The sequence below is a fragment of the Vulpes vulpes genome, chromosome 6 (genome assembly GCF_048418805.1).
Source record: "Vulpes vulpes isolate BD-2025 chromosome 6, VulVul3, whole genome shotgun sequence".
In the NCBI taxonomy this organism is placed as follows: Eukaryota; Metazoa; Chordata; class Mammalia; order Carnivora; family Canidae; genus Vulpes; species Vulpes vulpes.
Window position 1 is genome coordinate 1163049 of NC_132785.1, and position 12892 is coordinate 1175940.

Here is a 12892-nt window from a genome sequence, read left to right on the forward strand (position 1 = left end):
CCATCTACGAAAAACCCACAGCAAATATCATTCTCAATGGGGAAGCACTGGGAGCCTTTCCCCTAAGATCAGGAACAAGACAGGGATGTCCACTCTCACCACTGCTGTTCAACATAGTACTGGAAGTCCTCGCCTCAGCAATCAGACAACAAAAAGACATTAAAGACATTCAAATTGGCAAAGAAGAAGTCAAACTCTCCCTCTTCACCAATGGCATGATACTCTACTTAGAAAACTCAAAAGCCTCCACCCCAAGATTGCTAGAACTCATACAGCAATTTGGTAGCATGGCAGGATACAAAATCAATGCCCAGAAATCAATGGCATTTCTATACACTAACAATGAGACTGAAGAAAGAGACATTCAGGAGTCAATCCCATTTACAATTGCATCCAAAAGCATAAGATACCTAGGAATAAACCTAACCAAAGAGGTAAAGGATCTATACCCTAAAAACTACAGAACACTTCTGAAAGAAATTGAGGAAGACACAAAGAGATGGAAAAATATTCCATGCTCATGGATTGGCAGAATTAATATTGTGAAAATGTCAATGTTACCCAGGACAATTTACACGTTCAATGCAATCCCTATCAAAATACCATGGACTTTCTTCAGAGAGTTAGAACAAATTATTTTAAGATTTGTGTGGAATCAGAAAAGACCCCAAATAGCCAGGGGTATTTTAAAAAAGAAAACCATAGCTGGGGGCATCACAATGCAGATTTCAGGTTGTACTACAAAGCTGTGGTCATCAAGACAGTGTGGTACTGGCACAAAAACAGACACATAGATCAATGGAACAGAATATAGAACCCAGAAGTGGACCCTGAACTTTATGGTTCTTTATCTATTCGATAAAGGAGGAAAGACTATCCACTGGAAGAAAGACAGTCTCTTCAATAAATGGTGCTGGGAAAACTGGACATCCACATGCAGAAGAATGAACCTAGACCACTCTCTTGCACCAGACACAAAGATAAACTAAAAATGGATGAAAGATCTAAATGTGAGACAAGATTCCATCAAAATCCTAGAGGAGAACACAGATAACACCCTTTTTGAACTCGGCCACAGTAACTTCTTGCAAGATACATCCATGAAGGCAAAAGAAACAAAAGCAAAAATGAACTATTGGGACTTCATCAAGGTAAGAAGCTTTTGCACAGCAAAGGATACAGTCAACAAAACTAAAAGACAACCTACAGGATGGGAGAAGATATTTGCAAATGACGTATCAGATAAAGGGCTAGTTTCCAAGATCTATAAAGAACTTATTAAACTCAACACCAAAGAAACAAACAATCCAATCATGAAATGGGCCAAAGACATGAAGAGAAATCTCACAGAGGAAGACATGGACATGGCCAACACGCACATGAGAAAATGCTCTGCATCACTTGCCATCAGGGAAATACAAATCAAAACCACAATGAGATCCCACCTCACACCAGTGAGAATGGGGAAAACTAACAAGGCAGGAAACCACACATGTTGGAGAGGATGCGGAGAAAAGGGAACCCTCTTACACTGTTGGTGGGAATGTGAACTGGTGCAGCCACTCTGGAAAACTGTGTGGAGGTTCCTCAAAGAGGTAAAAATAGACCTGCCCTACGACCCAGCAATTGCACTGTTGGGGATTTACCCCAAAGATGCAGATGCAATGAAACGCTGGGACACCTGCACCCCGATGTTTCTAGCAGCAATGTCCACTATAGCCACACTGTGGAAGGATCCTCAGTGTCCATCAAAAGATGATGGATAAAGAAGATGTGGTTTATGTGTACAATGGAATATTCCTCAGCCATTAGAAACGACAAATACCCACCATTTGCTTCAATGTGGATGGACCTGGAGGGTATTATGCTGAGTGAAGTAAGTCAATCAGAGAAGGATAAACAGTGTATGTTCTCATTCATTTGGGGAATATAAATAATAGTGAAAGGGAATATAAGGGAAGGGAGAGGAAATGTGTGGGAAATATCAGAAAGGGAGACAGAACATAAAGACTTCTAACTCTGGGAAACGAACTAGGGGTGGTGGAAGGGGAGGAGGGCGGGGGGTGGGGGTGAATGGGTGACGGGCACTGAGGGGGGCACTTGACGGGATGAGCACTGGGTGTTATTCTGTATGTTGGTAAATTGAACACCAATAAAAAATAAATTTATTAAAAAAAAGAGAACCAAAAGTAAACAAAATCCTAAAAATATCCCAAGAAAAAATACATGTTACATTCAGAATATCAATAAGAATGATGGATGCCTTTCTTTGAAAGAAAAATGGAGACCATAGATAGAACAGTATTTTTAAGAAGTAGAAAGAAAAGAAAAAAAATATCAACATAAAATTTGCCATATAGTTCAGCAGTGTCTGGTAGTTTTAACAATATGTGTGTGTGTGTATGTGTGTGTGTGTGTGTGTGTGGTCACTTGATACATACATATAAATTTATCTATATATTATCTATATATAATATATTTATCATATCTTAGATCTCATATATAAAATTTATCTTATATCTATATATTTATCTATGGAGACATATATATCATGTGTAATAGCAGCATTTGATAGTTTTAACAAAGTTTAAGATAGAGAGATACTGAGACAATGTCCATAGATGAAGGATTAAGAGGTCTATTTTCTCCAAATTGATCTATAGATTCATCACAATCCCAATTGAAATCTCAAAAGGCTCTTTTGTAGAAAATCACAAGCTAATTCTAAAGTGCATACAGGGAAAAAACAATAAGGTGCATGTAGGAATGCAAAGAGGCTAAAATAGCAAATTAACTTTGAAAAAGGATAAATTTGGAGAATTATTTCAAAGCTGAGTGTGAGGCTGCATTAATCAAGACATTTCTGGCATAAAGATAGACAAAGTGATAGTGACCCAGATCAGAAAGTCCAGGAACAGACTTTCACATAGATGGACAACTGATTCTCAACAGAGGTACAAAGACAATCCAACAGAGAAAGGACAGTTTTTTTTTCAGCAATAATGCTGGAACAATTGGATATCCATGCTAAAAAAAAAAAAAAAAAAAAAAAAAAGCTTTGATCCATGTTTCACATTAAATACAAAAGTCAATTCAAAATAACTCAGATCTTTATTTTTTTTTTATTTTTTTTATTTTTTTTATTATTATTATTATTTTTTTAATTTATGATAGTCATACAGAGAGAGAGAGAGGCAGAGACACAGGCAGAGGGAGAAGCAGGCTCCATACACTGGGAGCCTGACGTGGGATTCGATCCCGGGTCTCCAGGATCGCGCCCTGGGCCAAAGGCAGGCGCCAAACTGCTGCGCCACCCAGGGATCCCAACTCAGATCTTTAAATGTAAAACGTAAAACTATAAATTTCCTAGAGAAAACATAGGAGGAAACCTTGGCCACTTTAGGTTAGCAAAAATGTTTTAGCTATAATACCCATAGCATAATCCACAAAAGAAAAAAAAAAAGATAAATTGCACTATATCAAAATTAAGAACTCCTGTTCCTGGAGGGACATTGCTAAGGGAGGGAAATAGGAAGCCACAAACTGGGAGAAAAATATTGCTAAAGCACCGATCTGATATAGTATTCTTTAAAAAAAAATTGAGAGACAACACACGTGCACAAGCGGGGAGAGGGGCAGAGGGAGAGGGAGAAGCAGAGCTCATGCGGGGATTCTTGTATTCGGAATATTTACAGAGCTTTTAAAACTCAGTAATAAGGAAAGAATGCAGCTAAGAATTGGGCAAAAAACCTGAACAGGCACTTTACCAAAGAACATGTAAATACTGCAAATAAGCGCATGAAAAGATGTTTACCATCATCAGGAAATACAAATGAAAGCCGAGACGAGATCATACCCGTTAGAGGGGCGCACGTTACACAGCCGGGCTGTAGCTGGGCTGGAGAGGACGTGGATGAAACGCGACTGCCACAGGCCTCTCTAGTCGGAATGTGACACGGCCCAGTCATCTTGGGAAACTTCTTGACAGTTTCTTAAAAAAGGGAAACAGAAACACTTGCCCCCTGACCCACGCTTTCCCCTCTGTGACGGTTACTCCATGCGTCAACCTCTCTGGGCCCGTGGGCACTCTGACACCTGGCTGAGCGTCGTTCTTGTTTTGCATGAGGTTAAGGTTTGCATCAGTAACTGAGAAAGTCGCTGGCCCTCCCGGGGCGGGTCTGGGCCTTACCCCTTGGACTGAGGCCTGCACCCCTTGTACTGAGGGCCTGCCCCCTTGGACTGAGGGCCTCACCCCTTGGACTGAGGGCCTGCACCCTTGCACTGAGGGCCTCACCCCTTGTACTGAGGGCCTCACCCCTTGAACTGAGGGCCTGCCCCCTTGGACTGAGGCCTGCACCCCTTGGACTGAGGGCCTCACCCCTTGGACTGAGGCCTGCCCCCTTGTACTGAGGGCCTCACCCCTTGGACTGAGGGCCTGCACCCTTGTACTGAGGGCCTCACCCCTTGTACTGAGGGCCTCACCCCTTGAACTGAGGGCCTGCCCCCTTGGACTGAGGCCTGCACCCCTTGGACTGAGGGCCTCACCCCTTGGACTGAGGCCTGCCCCCTGGACTGAGGGCCTCACCCCCTGGACTGAGGGTCTGCCCCCTTGTACTGAGGGCCTGCCCCCTTGGACTGAGGGCCTCACCCTTTGGACTGAGGGCCTGCATGGAGCAGACTGACAGTGGACAGCCACGCTCTCTCTCACAGTCTTCAGGCTGGAACACCAGTCCCCTCCTGCCCCCAGGCTCGCACTCAGGCTGGAGCTTAGACCTCGGGCTCTCCCGATTCTCAGGCCATTGGACCTGGAGCCACACCGTCAGTTCTCCTGAGTCCCCCCCTTTCCAACTGCACATTTACTTAGGACTTCTCTGTCTCCGTGATCAAGGGAGAAAATTCTTGAAAGTAAATCTCTCCCTGTCTCTCTCTCTCACATACATATGCACACACCCACCCACAGATGTATCATGTAGGTACGTGTGTGTGCATGTGTACATGCTCTATAGATCTATGCGGTTACCTGCAGATCTATGGGTCTCTTGATCTTTCTAGCTACCTAGCTCTTCATTTCCTTTTCCTCTGGAGAATGCAGACAAATACATACTCCTAGGTGTGTGCCCCCACCCAAAAAATCAGAACATATGTCTACATAAATATTATACACAAATGATAAGAGCAGAGCTTTTCATATTAGTCCAAAACTAGAATAACCCCAGTATTAAAGTAGGCGAATCCAAGCACAGAATGCAGTGAATCTACGTGATTAGACACCACTCAGCAACAGAAACAGATCTAATTTTATTTACAACCACATGGATGAGTCTCGAAACCATAATGATGAGTAAAATAAACAAAATTCAACAGACCGTATACTGTATAATTTCGTTTCTATACAGTTCTAGAAAAAGAAAAATTAATCTATGGTAACAAGAATTGATTAGTGGACGGACCATCGGGTCGCAAAGGGACATGAACAAACCTTTGGGGGTGAAAGCGATGTTTTCTGTTTTGGTTGCAGTGCCAGTTAAGTAGGGATGCGCATGTGTCAAACTCATTAAGCTTTACGATTAAAATAGATGCAGTTTATTTTACTTAACTTATACCTCAACAAAGACATGTTTAAAATATGCAGATGCACAGAACATGGTTCGGAGAGTCACCTCTGTACGGGGATGTCAGCAGGAGGTTTAACTTTTTACTTCACATAGTTCCAGATTTTTAAAATGTACTATAAAATATATATAGCTTCATAACAAAGATTGGTCAAGTACAGAGACTTGTAAGAAAAATTATGGATCACCCATAATCTCATCACTCAGAAAAAGCCTTCTTAACATTTTGGTTTAATTTAAAATAGTATCATGTGTGTATATTTCTTGGGAGTATGATTGCACAGATGCACATAAAATTGAGATCATTCCGTATGTAATTTTTGCATCCTGCCTTTTAATTGAATATTATATCATAAGCATTTCCAAATGTCTTTAGCTGTTGTTTGAAAACATGATTTTTATGGAAATGTTGTGTTCCACTCTACATGGAAACACCATGATTTATTTAACCAATTCCTCATTCTTGGATATGTGGATTATTCCCCCCCCCCTTTTTTTTACTATAAATAACGTCCCCAATAAATACAGTTAATCTTTCCATGCATCTCTATTGAATATCTCAAAATAGATTCTTGGGTATTGGAATTTTTGTATCTAAAGCAATATAGACACTTTTACTTTATACGGTTCTCATGTGATTGAGTTGCAGGAAAGCACGCGAGAGAGAGGGCCGCCTGCGTTTGCACGTCTACACCGGCACAGGCCACATCGCTGTCCCAGGAACTGGACCATTCCACGTTTCCACCAGCCACCTACCGCACGTCCCAGCCAAACCCAGGTGATGTCACTTTTAAAAATGTGATCATCTGAGAGGCAAAACCACGGTATCTAATTTATCATTTATTTTTTCTTTTGTTATTAGAATACCTCAACTTCTGTCATATGTTTATTAGTCATTTGTATTTCTCCTCTTGTGAACTGCTTTAAATTTTGAGGCAAGGGACACCTGGGGGGCTTCGGGGTTGAGCGTCTGCCTTTGGCTCAGGCCATGATCCCAGGGTCCTGGGATCGAGTCCCCGCAGGGAGCCTGCTTCTCCCTCGGCCTGGGTCTCTGCCTCTCTCTGTATCTCTCAGGAATAAATAAATAAAATCTTCAAAATAAATAAATAGATAAATAAATCTTGAGACAAAATGTTCTGTAAGGGCAAAATGGAATTTTTAGCTAAACTTTATATCTCTGTAACAATCCCTCTACTCTCTGTCAAACATTCAAGTCTCTACAATCTCCACAATATGATCTTTGAAAACCTCTCGGGGGTATCGGCAAGGCTGGGAGTCCTAAGTCAGTAAGCCACGGCAGACGACTGCTGGACAAAACACAGGTGACAAAGGAACATAAGACTCGTCATCTCCACTTTAATCTCAAAGCTTTCAAACCCATAAGGTTTGGTCCGGACTCCGAATTCTGAATCAAATCATTTCTCAAACACACAATTTCTCTTTTCCTATAAAATAAGCTCCATCCTGTTTCATACTGTAGTTGTCGGGAAATGCAAACGTTCCAGGCGAAGTGGTCTATCCATCATACGGCATTTTCCACTCCCGCGGTAACAAAGACCTGTCTGACCCCATGGAGCTTGTCCTTAAGGAAGGGACCAGGTCTGGTGCGAAGCACATCTGTTAGGAAAACGGGACTAAATAATGTCCAGACAAAATGGGCTTCCAGGGTGAAGGCTCAGCCCAGGGAGGGACACAGAGTAGACGCTCAATTAACTACACCGAGAGAGTAAATGTGGATTAAATAAACACCATCCCTGCCTCCTTAGGGTTCTTTTTGTCATTTTTTTAATGAGATAAAATTGACATATTCATAGAACTTAAGTACTTAGTCTAATAATCCTGGTGGTGGTGCTAACTTGAGTATAGTTAACAGACAACGTCACATTAGCTTCAGGTGCACAGCTGAGTGATTGCACATCAACACTGATTTGAGTTTACACGTTACACTATTAGTCTAACAATTGTTAATAATTACTTTACTCCTGTGTCACCATCACCCAAAAGAAAATATTTCCATCACCCAGAAATTTTTCCCTGGCCCTTTCCTGTTCATTACTCATCTCCCAAAGCCAGAGATTCTCTGATTCTCTGATTTTTATCACCATGGTTAGTTTTTACTGCTGATGAACTTCACAAAAATTGAATCCACAGTATTCACTCTCTTGTGCTGAAATTATTTTGCTCAATACATCATTTTAAAGATTCATCCATGTTTTCATATCACTTTTTTTTTTTTTTGCTACTGAGTATACATTGTGTTCATGGTGTGGATATGCTGCAATCTGCTTTTCCTTTCTCCCACTGGCGGATATTAGGTTATTTTTGCAATTTAGAGCTATTATGAGTAAGAGTGCTTTGAACACTGTTGTACAAGTCTTTGTGGACGTAGCTTTCAATTTTCTTAGATAAATTCCTATAAGCAGGATTGCTGGGTTATGGGGAGAACGTATATTTAACTTTATGAGAAGTTGTCAAACATGCTCCAAATTGGTTGAACCATTTTATACTCTCAGCAGTAATGCTCCACATTCTTTTATTCCCCCCTTTTGTTTCTTTTAATTTAAATTCAATTAGCCAACATATAGGACCTCTTTAGCCTCAGATGTGGGTGGAGTTCACTAACTCATCAGTTGCATGTAATACCCTGTGCTCATCCCATCACGTGCCCTCCTCAGTGCCCGTCACCCAGTTACCCCATCCCCCTGCCCGCCTCCCCTCCAGCGACCCTCAGTGTGTTCCCTATAATGTTCCACATTCTTGCCAACACTTATTGTAAGTGTTTTGTTTGTTTGGTTTGGGTTTTGTTTTCTGTTTTTGCTTTAATTATTCTCATGGGCAATCATTGTGTTTCTTTGTTTTTGATGGAGACACGAAGTTTAATGAGTTTCGATGATTTTATAAACCATGCAATCACCAACGTAAAACAACATATGGAACATTTCTATTGCTCCAGAAACTTGCCTTGCGCCTCTTTGAGTTAGTTCTCTCCTTTTACAGGAAACTATTTTCTGGCTTTTATTATCGTAGATTAGTTTTGCTGTTCTAGTAATTAAAATAAAAGAAGTCATCCAGTGTGTTAGTTACCTACTTCTGCATAAAACTTTGCCACCAATTTAGCACTTAGAACAGCAGGTATTTATCATCTCACAGTTTCTACAGGTAAGAAATCTGTCACTGCACGGCTCGATTCTCTGCTTAGGATCTGACAAGGCCAAAATCAACGTGTCGGCTGAGGGGAGTCCTCCCCTGGGGCTCAAGGGCCTTTTCCAAGCGCTGGTTGTGAATCCATTTCCTTGTAACACTTTCCACCGGACTCCTCCACCTTCAGACCAGTCTGACTTCCTCGCAAGCTTTGCTTTTAGGGTTCATGTGATTAATGGGGCCTCCCAGGATTATCCCGAATAATCTCCCTATTTTAAAGTCGACTGATGAGTGACCTCAATTGCACCTGCTGAGTCCCTTTGCCAGGGAATGTAACAGATTCACAAGCATAACAACATCACCAAGGTGGTGGAGCCCAAATTTTCTCACCTACGGTAAGCATTCTTTTATTGTTCATTTCCTGCAATCACATTAATATTTGTAAGATTCAGGCATATTTTGCAATTATCAATAGCTTTAAACTTTTTTTTTCTTGAGAAGTATTCCATTCCATGAATATACCATAGTTTTTATCTACTCTCCTAGTTGATTGACATGCGTGTTTTTTCAGTTTTTGACTATTGTGAATAAGAATGCTGTGAATATTCTTTACAAGTCCTTTAGTTAACATGTGTTTGCATTTCTCTTGGTAAGTACCTAGGAATGTAACTGCTGAGTCATAGGGGACATGTATGTTTGATTTTATAAGAAGCTGCCAAATAGTTCTCAAAGTTGCTTGTACAATTTTTTACACTTCCACCAGCAGTGTATGAGAGTCTCAACTGCTCCATATGCTCCGTACATTTGTTATTGCCAGTCTTTCATTTTTTTAAGCCATTCTAGTGAGTGTGAAATTGTAGCACGTTGTGGTTTTAATTTGCCTTTTTCCAGATGACTAACGATGTTCAGCTACTTTTCTTGTGCTTGTCGGCTATTAACGTCTTCTTTTGTGAAATGTCTGGTCAAATTTTGTGCCTGTATTAAAAATAGGACTTTCTCCATTGTTAATATGTGTCTATCAGGACACAAATCCTTCGTCAGATATTAATAGCAAATATTTTCTCCAGTCTGTGACATGCCAATTCATTTTCTCAATAATAGCTCTTGGATGGCAGAAAATTTAATTTTCATGAAGTCCAATTTATCAATATTTTTGCTATTATTGTTAGTGTTTTTGGAGCCTCTCTAAGAATATCTATTTTTTTCTAGAAACTGTATAATTGCATATTGTTTACACTTAAGGCTGATCTAAAATAAGTTTCTTCTATAGAGTGATATGGGGGATTGAAGTTTATTTAAAAAATATTGATATTAGGGTTTTTTTTTTTTTTAGCACTTTCCTTTATTAAAAAGAGTCTCCTGGGACAACTGGGTGCCTCAGGAGGTTGAGTGTCCAACTCTTGGTTTCAGCTCAGATCATGATCTCAGGGTCGTGGGATTGAGTCCTGCTTCTGGCTTCATGCTTAGCCAGGAGTCTACTTGGGATTCTCACTCTCTCTTTCCCACTCCCTCTTCCCCTTTTCCTCCTTGCACATGCATGCAAGTTCTCTCGCTTTATCTAAAATTGATCAATAAATCTTATTAAAAAAAAGACTCTCCTTTCCCCATTGATATATTTTTGTCAAAAAAATCATATGAAATACATGTATAATAGAAGTTCTCAGTTTTATTTTTCTTTTTCAAAATTCTCACTATTCTAAACCCTTTGCAACTATTCCAGCACCATTTGTTGCCTTTCCCCACTTAATTACTTTAGCAATTTTGTCAAAAGTCAGTTGATCATATGTGTGAGTCTATTTCTAGCTCTTCTGTTTCATTGATTTATTTACCTAGCTTATTCCAACATCACAGTTATGACTACTGTGACTTAAAAAAAGTCATGAAATCAACTTTAGTCCTCTTCAAAGTTAGATGTTCTGGTATTTTAGGCCTTTGCATTTCCATATAAATTTCAGAGTCAGTTTGTCATTTTATACAAAAAAGGCTGCTGAAATTTTGAATGAGATTGGGATGAATTTGTATAGCCATTTAGGATGAATAGATATCTTAATACTTAATGCTTCCAATCATCAAACATGGTATATCTCTCCATTTGTTTGGATCTTCTTTAATTTCTTTGAGCAATGTTTTATCATTTTCAGCATAAAAATAATGCCTATATTTTGTTAATGATCTCTATTACTTTTTGTTGTACTACAAATGACACTTCTTTTCAGGTTTCAATTTCTAATTGTTGCTAATGTATGGAAATACAATCAATTTTTGAATATTGACCTCTTTCCTGTAAACATGCTATATTCATGTTCTGATCTTTTTATAGGTTCCTATTGATTTTTCTAACATAGATGATCATGTTGAAACAAAAAGAAAGACTGTTGTACTTTTTCCTTTCCAATCTGATGCATAATTTGTTTTACTTGCCTTATTACACTGGCTAGAATCTCTTAGAATAATATAGAAGTGGTAATAGTGAATATCCTTTCCTTATCTCAGATTTTAGTGAGAAAACATTCAGTCTTTTGCTATTACTGTGGTGTAGGTGTAATTTTTTCAAGGATGCAGTTTTTTTAGATTGAAGAAATGCCTTTCCACTCGTAGTTTTGCTGCAAGTTTTATCAAGAATGGATGCTGGTTCTGCCAAATGCATTTTCTGTATCTGTTGACACAATCCTATAGTAAACATACACACCAGTGTATTTTTAGACTGGTAACATGGTGTGTTTCACTGAATGATTTTATTTTTATTTGACATAGAGAAAGAGAGAGTGAGCACAAGCAGGTGGAATGGCAGAGGGAGAAACAGATTCCTTGCTGAGCAGGGAGCCCAATGCAGGGGCTCGATCCCAGCATCCTGGGATCATGACCTTATATGAAGGCGGACACTTAACTAACCAAGCCACCCAGGGTCCCCTCACTGAATGATTTTTAAATATTAAATCAATCTTGCTTTCCTGAATAAGTATCAGTTGGCTATGGTGTGTTATCATTTTTATTTATTGTTGAATTCAATTGCTAAAATTTTTATTACAATTTTGGGGTTTATGAAAGACATGGTCTGTAGTTTTCCTGTAGTATCTTTGATAGGTTTTGGTATCAGGATAATACTTGCCTCATAGAATGTATTAGAAAGTATTCTGTACTCCTTGATTTTTCTGGAAGAATTTGTGTAGAATTGATACTATATCTTCCTTAATTGCTTGGTGGAATATACCACCTGAACGAGGAGTTTTGTTTATGGATAAGTTTCTAGTTACAGATCAATTATCTATAGTAAACAGATATGAATTTTTTTAATACTTTAATCAGGTTATCTGTTTCTTCTCATACACTTTGGTAGTTTCTGTCTTTCAAGGAATTTATCCATTTTATCTAAGTTGTTAGCATAAAGTTGTTTATAATAATGTCTTAAGGGGATACAACACTGGAAATTGAACAGATTTTATGAAGATCTTATAAGCTGTTTTACTGTGTTCATACTTTATCTTTAGGGACAAAAGTAGCAGAAACTATGAGAAGAGAGCTTTCCAAGAACAAAAAGGTAAAGAGACCAAAAAGCAGCCCCTGAATGGACAACAGGAGGCTGACAGGACCTTGGGAAGGGCCCATTTCTGGAATGGAGTAAAGGCAGGCAGATCCCTGCAGCATGGGAATGGAGTTAGAAGTGAGGAAGCACAAGGAGAACTGGCAAGTCTCTCAAGAGGTGAAGGAAGGAAGGAAGCTGGACTGAGGGAAGATGGAATTTTTAAGCTGTGAAAAACAATAAGCATATTTGATGGAAAGAAGCCACGATATAGAGTGCAGTTAGACAACAAAATAAAAAACAATCCAGAGATTGCTTTATGTGCTGTTTTGTGTATTTTTTTCTTATTTAATTCATACAATACTAATATTCCCAGTTTGCAGATGAGGAAATTGTATCAGAGCATAAATACATTATTCATTTTACACAGCTAGTAATAGATGTTTTGGTCCTAAATCCACATCTGTCTGACTTCAGACCTTGTTTATGTTTTTTAAAAATTGTTTTTATAGTATGGAGTTTCCTCAAAAATTAAAAAATAGAAACACCAAGGTACCCAAATTGGTAAGGAAGAAGTAAAACTTTCACAATTTGCAGATGACATGATACTATATATAGA

At 39.2% G+C, this 12892-nt stretch overlaps 1 long non-coding RNA gene across 1 annotated transcript; it reads left to right on the forward strand.

The window, feature by feature from the left end:
* Positions 1–6035: 6035 nt before the first annotated feature.
* On the forward strand, positions 6036–12592 carry LOC140599277 (uncharacterized). The gene is made up of 2 exons (XR_012001943.1): positions 6036–6390; positions 12242–12592. It is a non-coding gene; the product is annotated as an uncharacterized lncRNA (long non-coding RNA).
* The last annotated feature ends 300 nt before the right edge of the window (positions 12593–12892 follow it).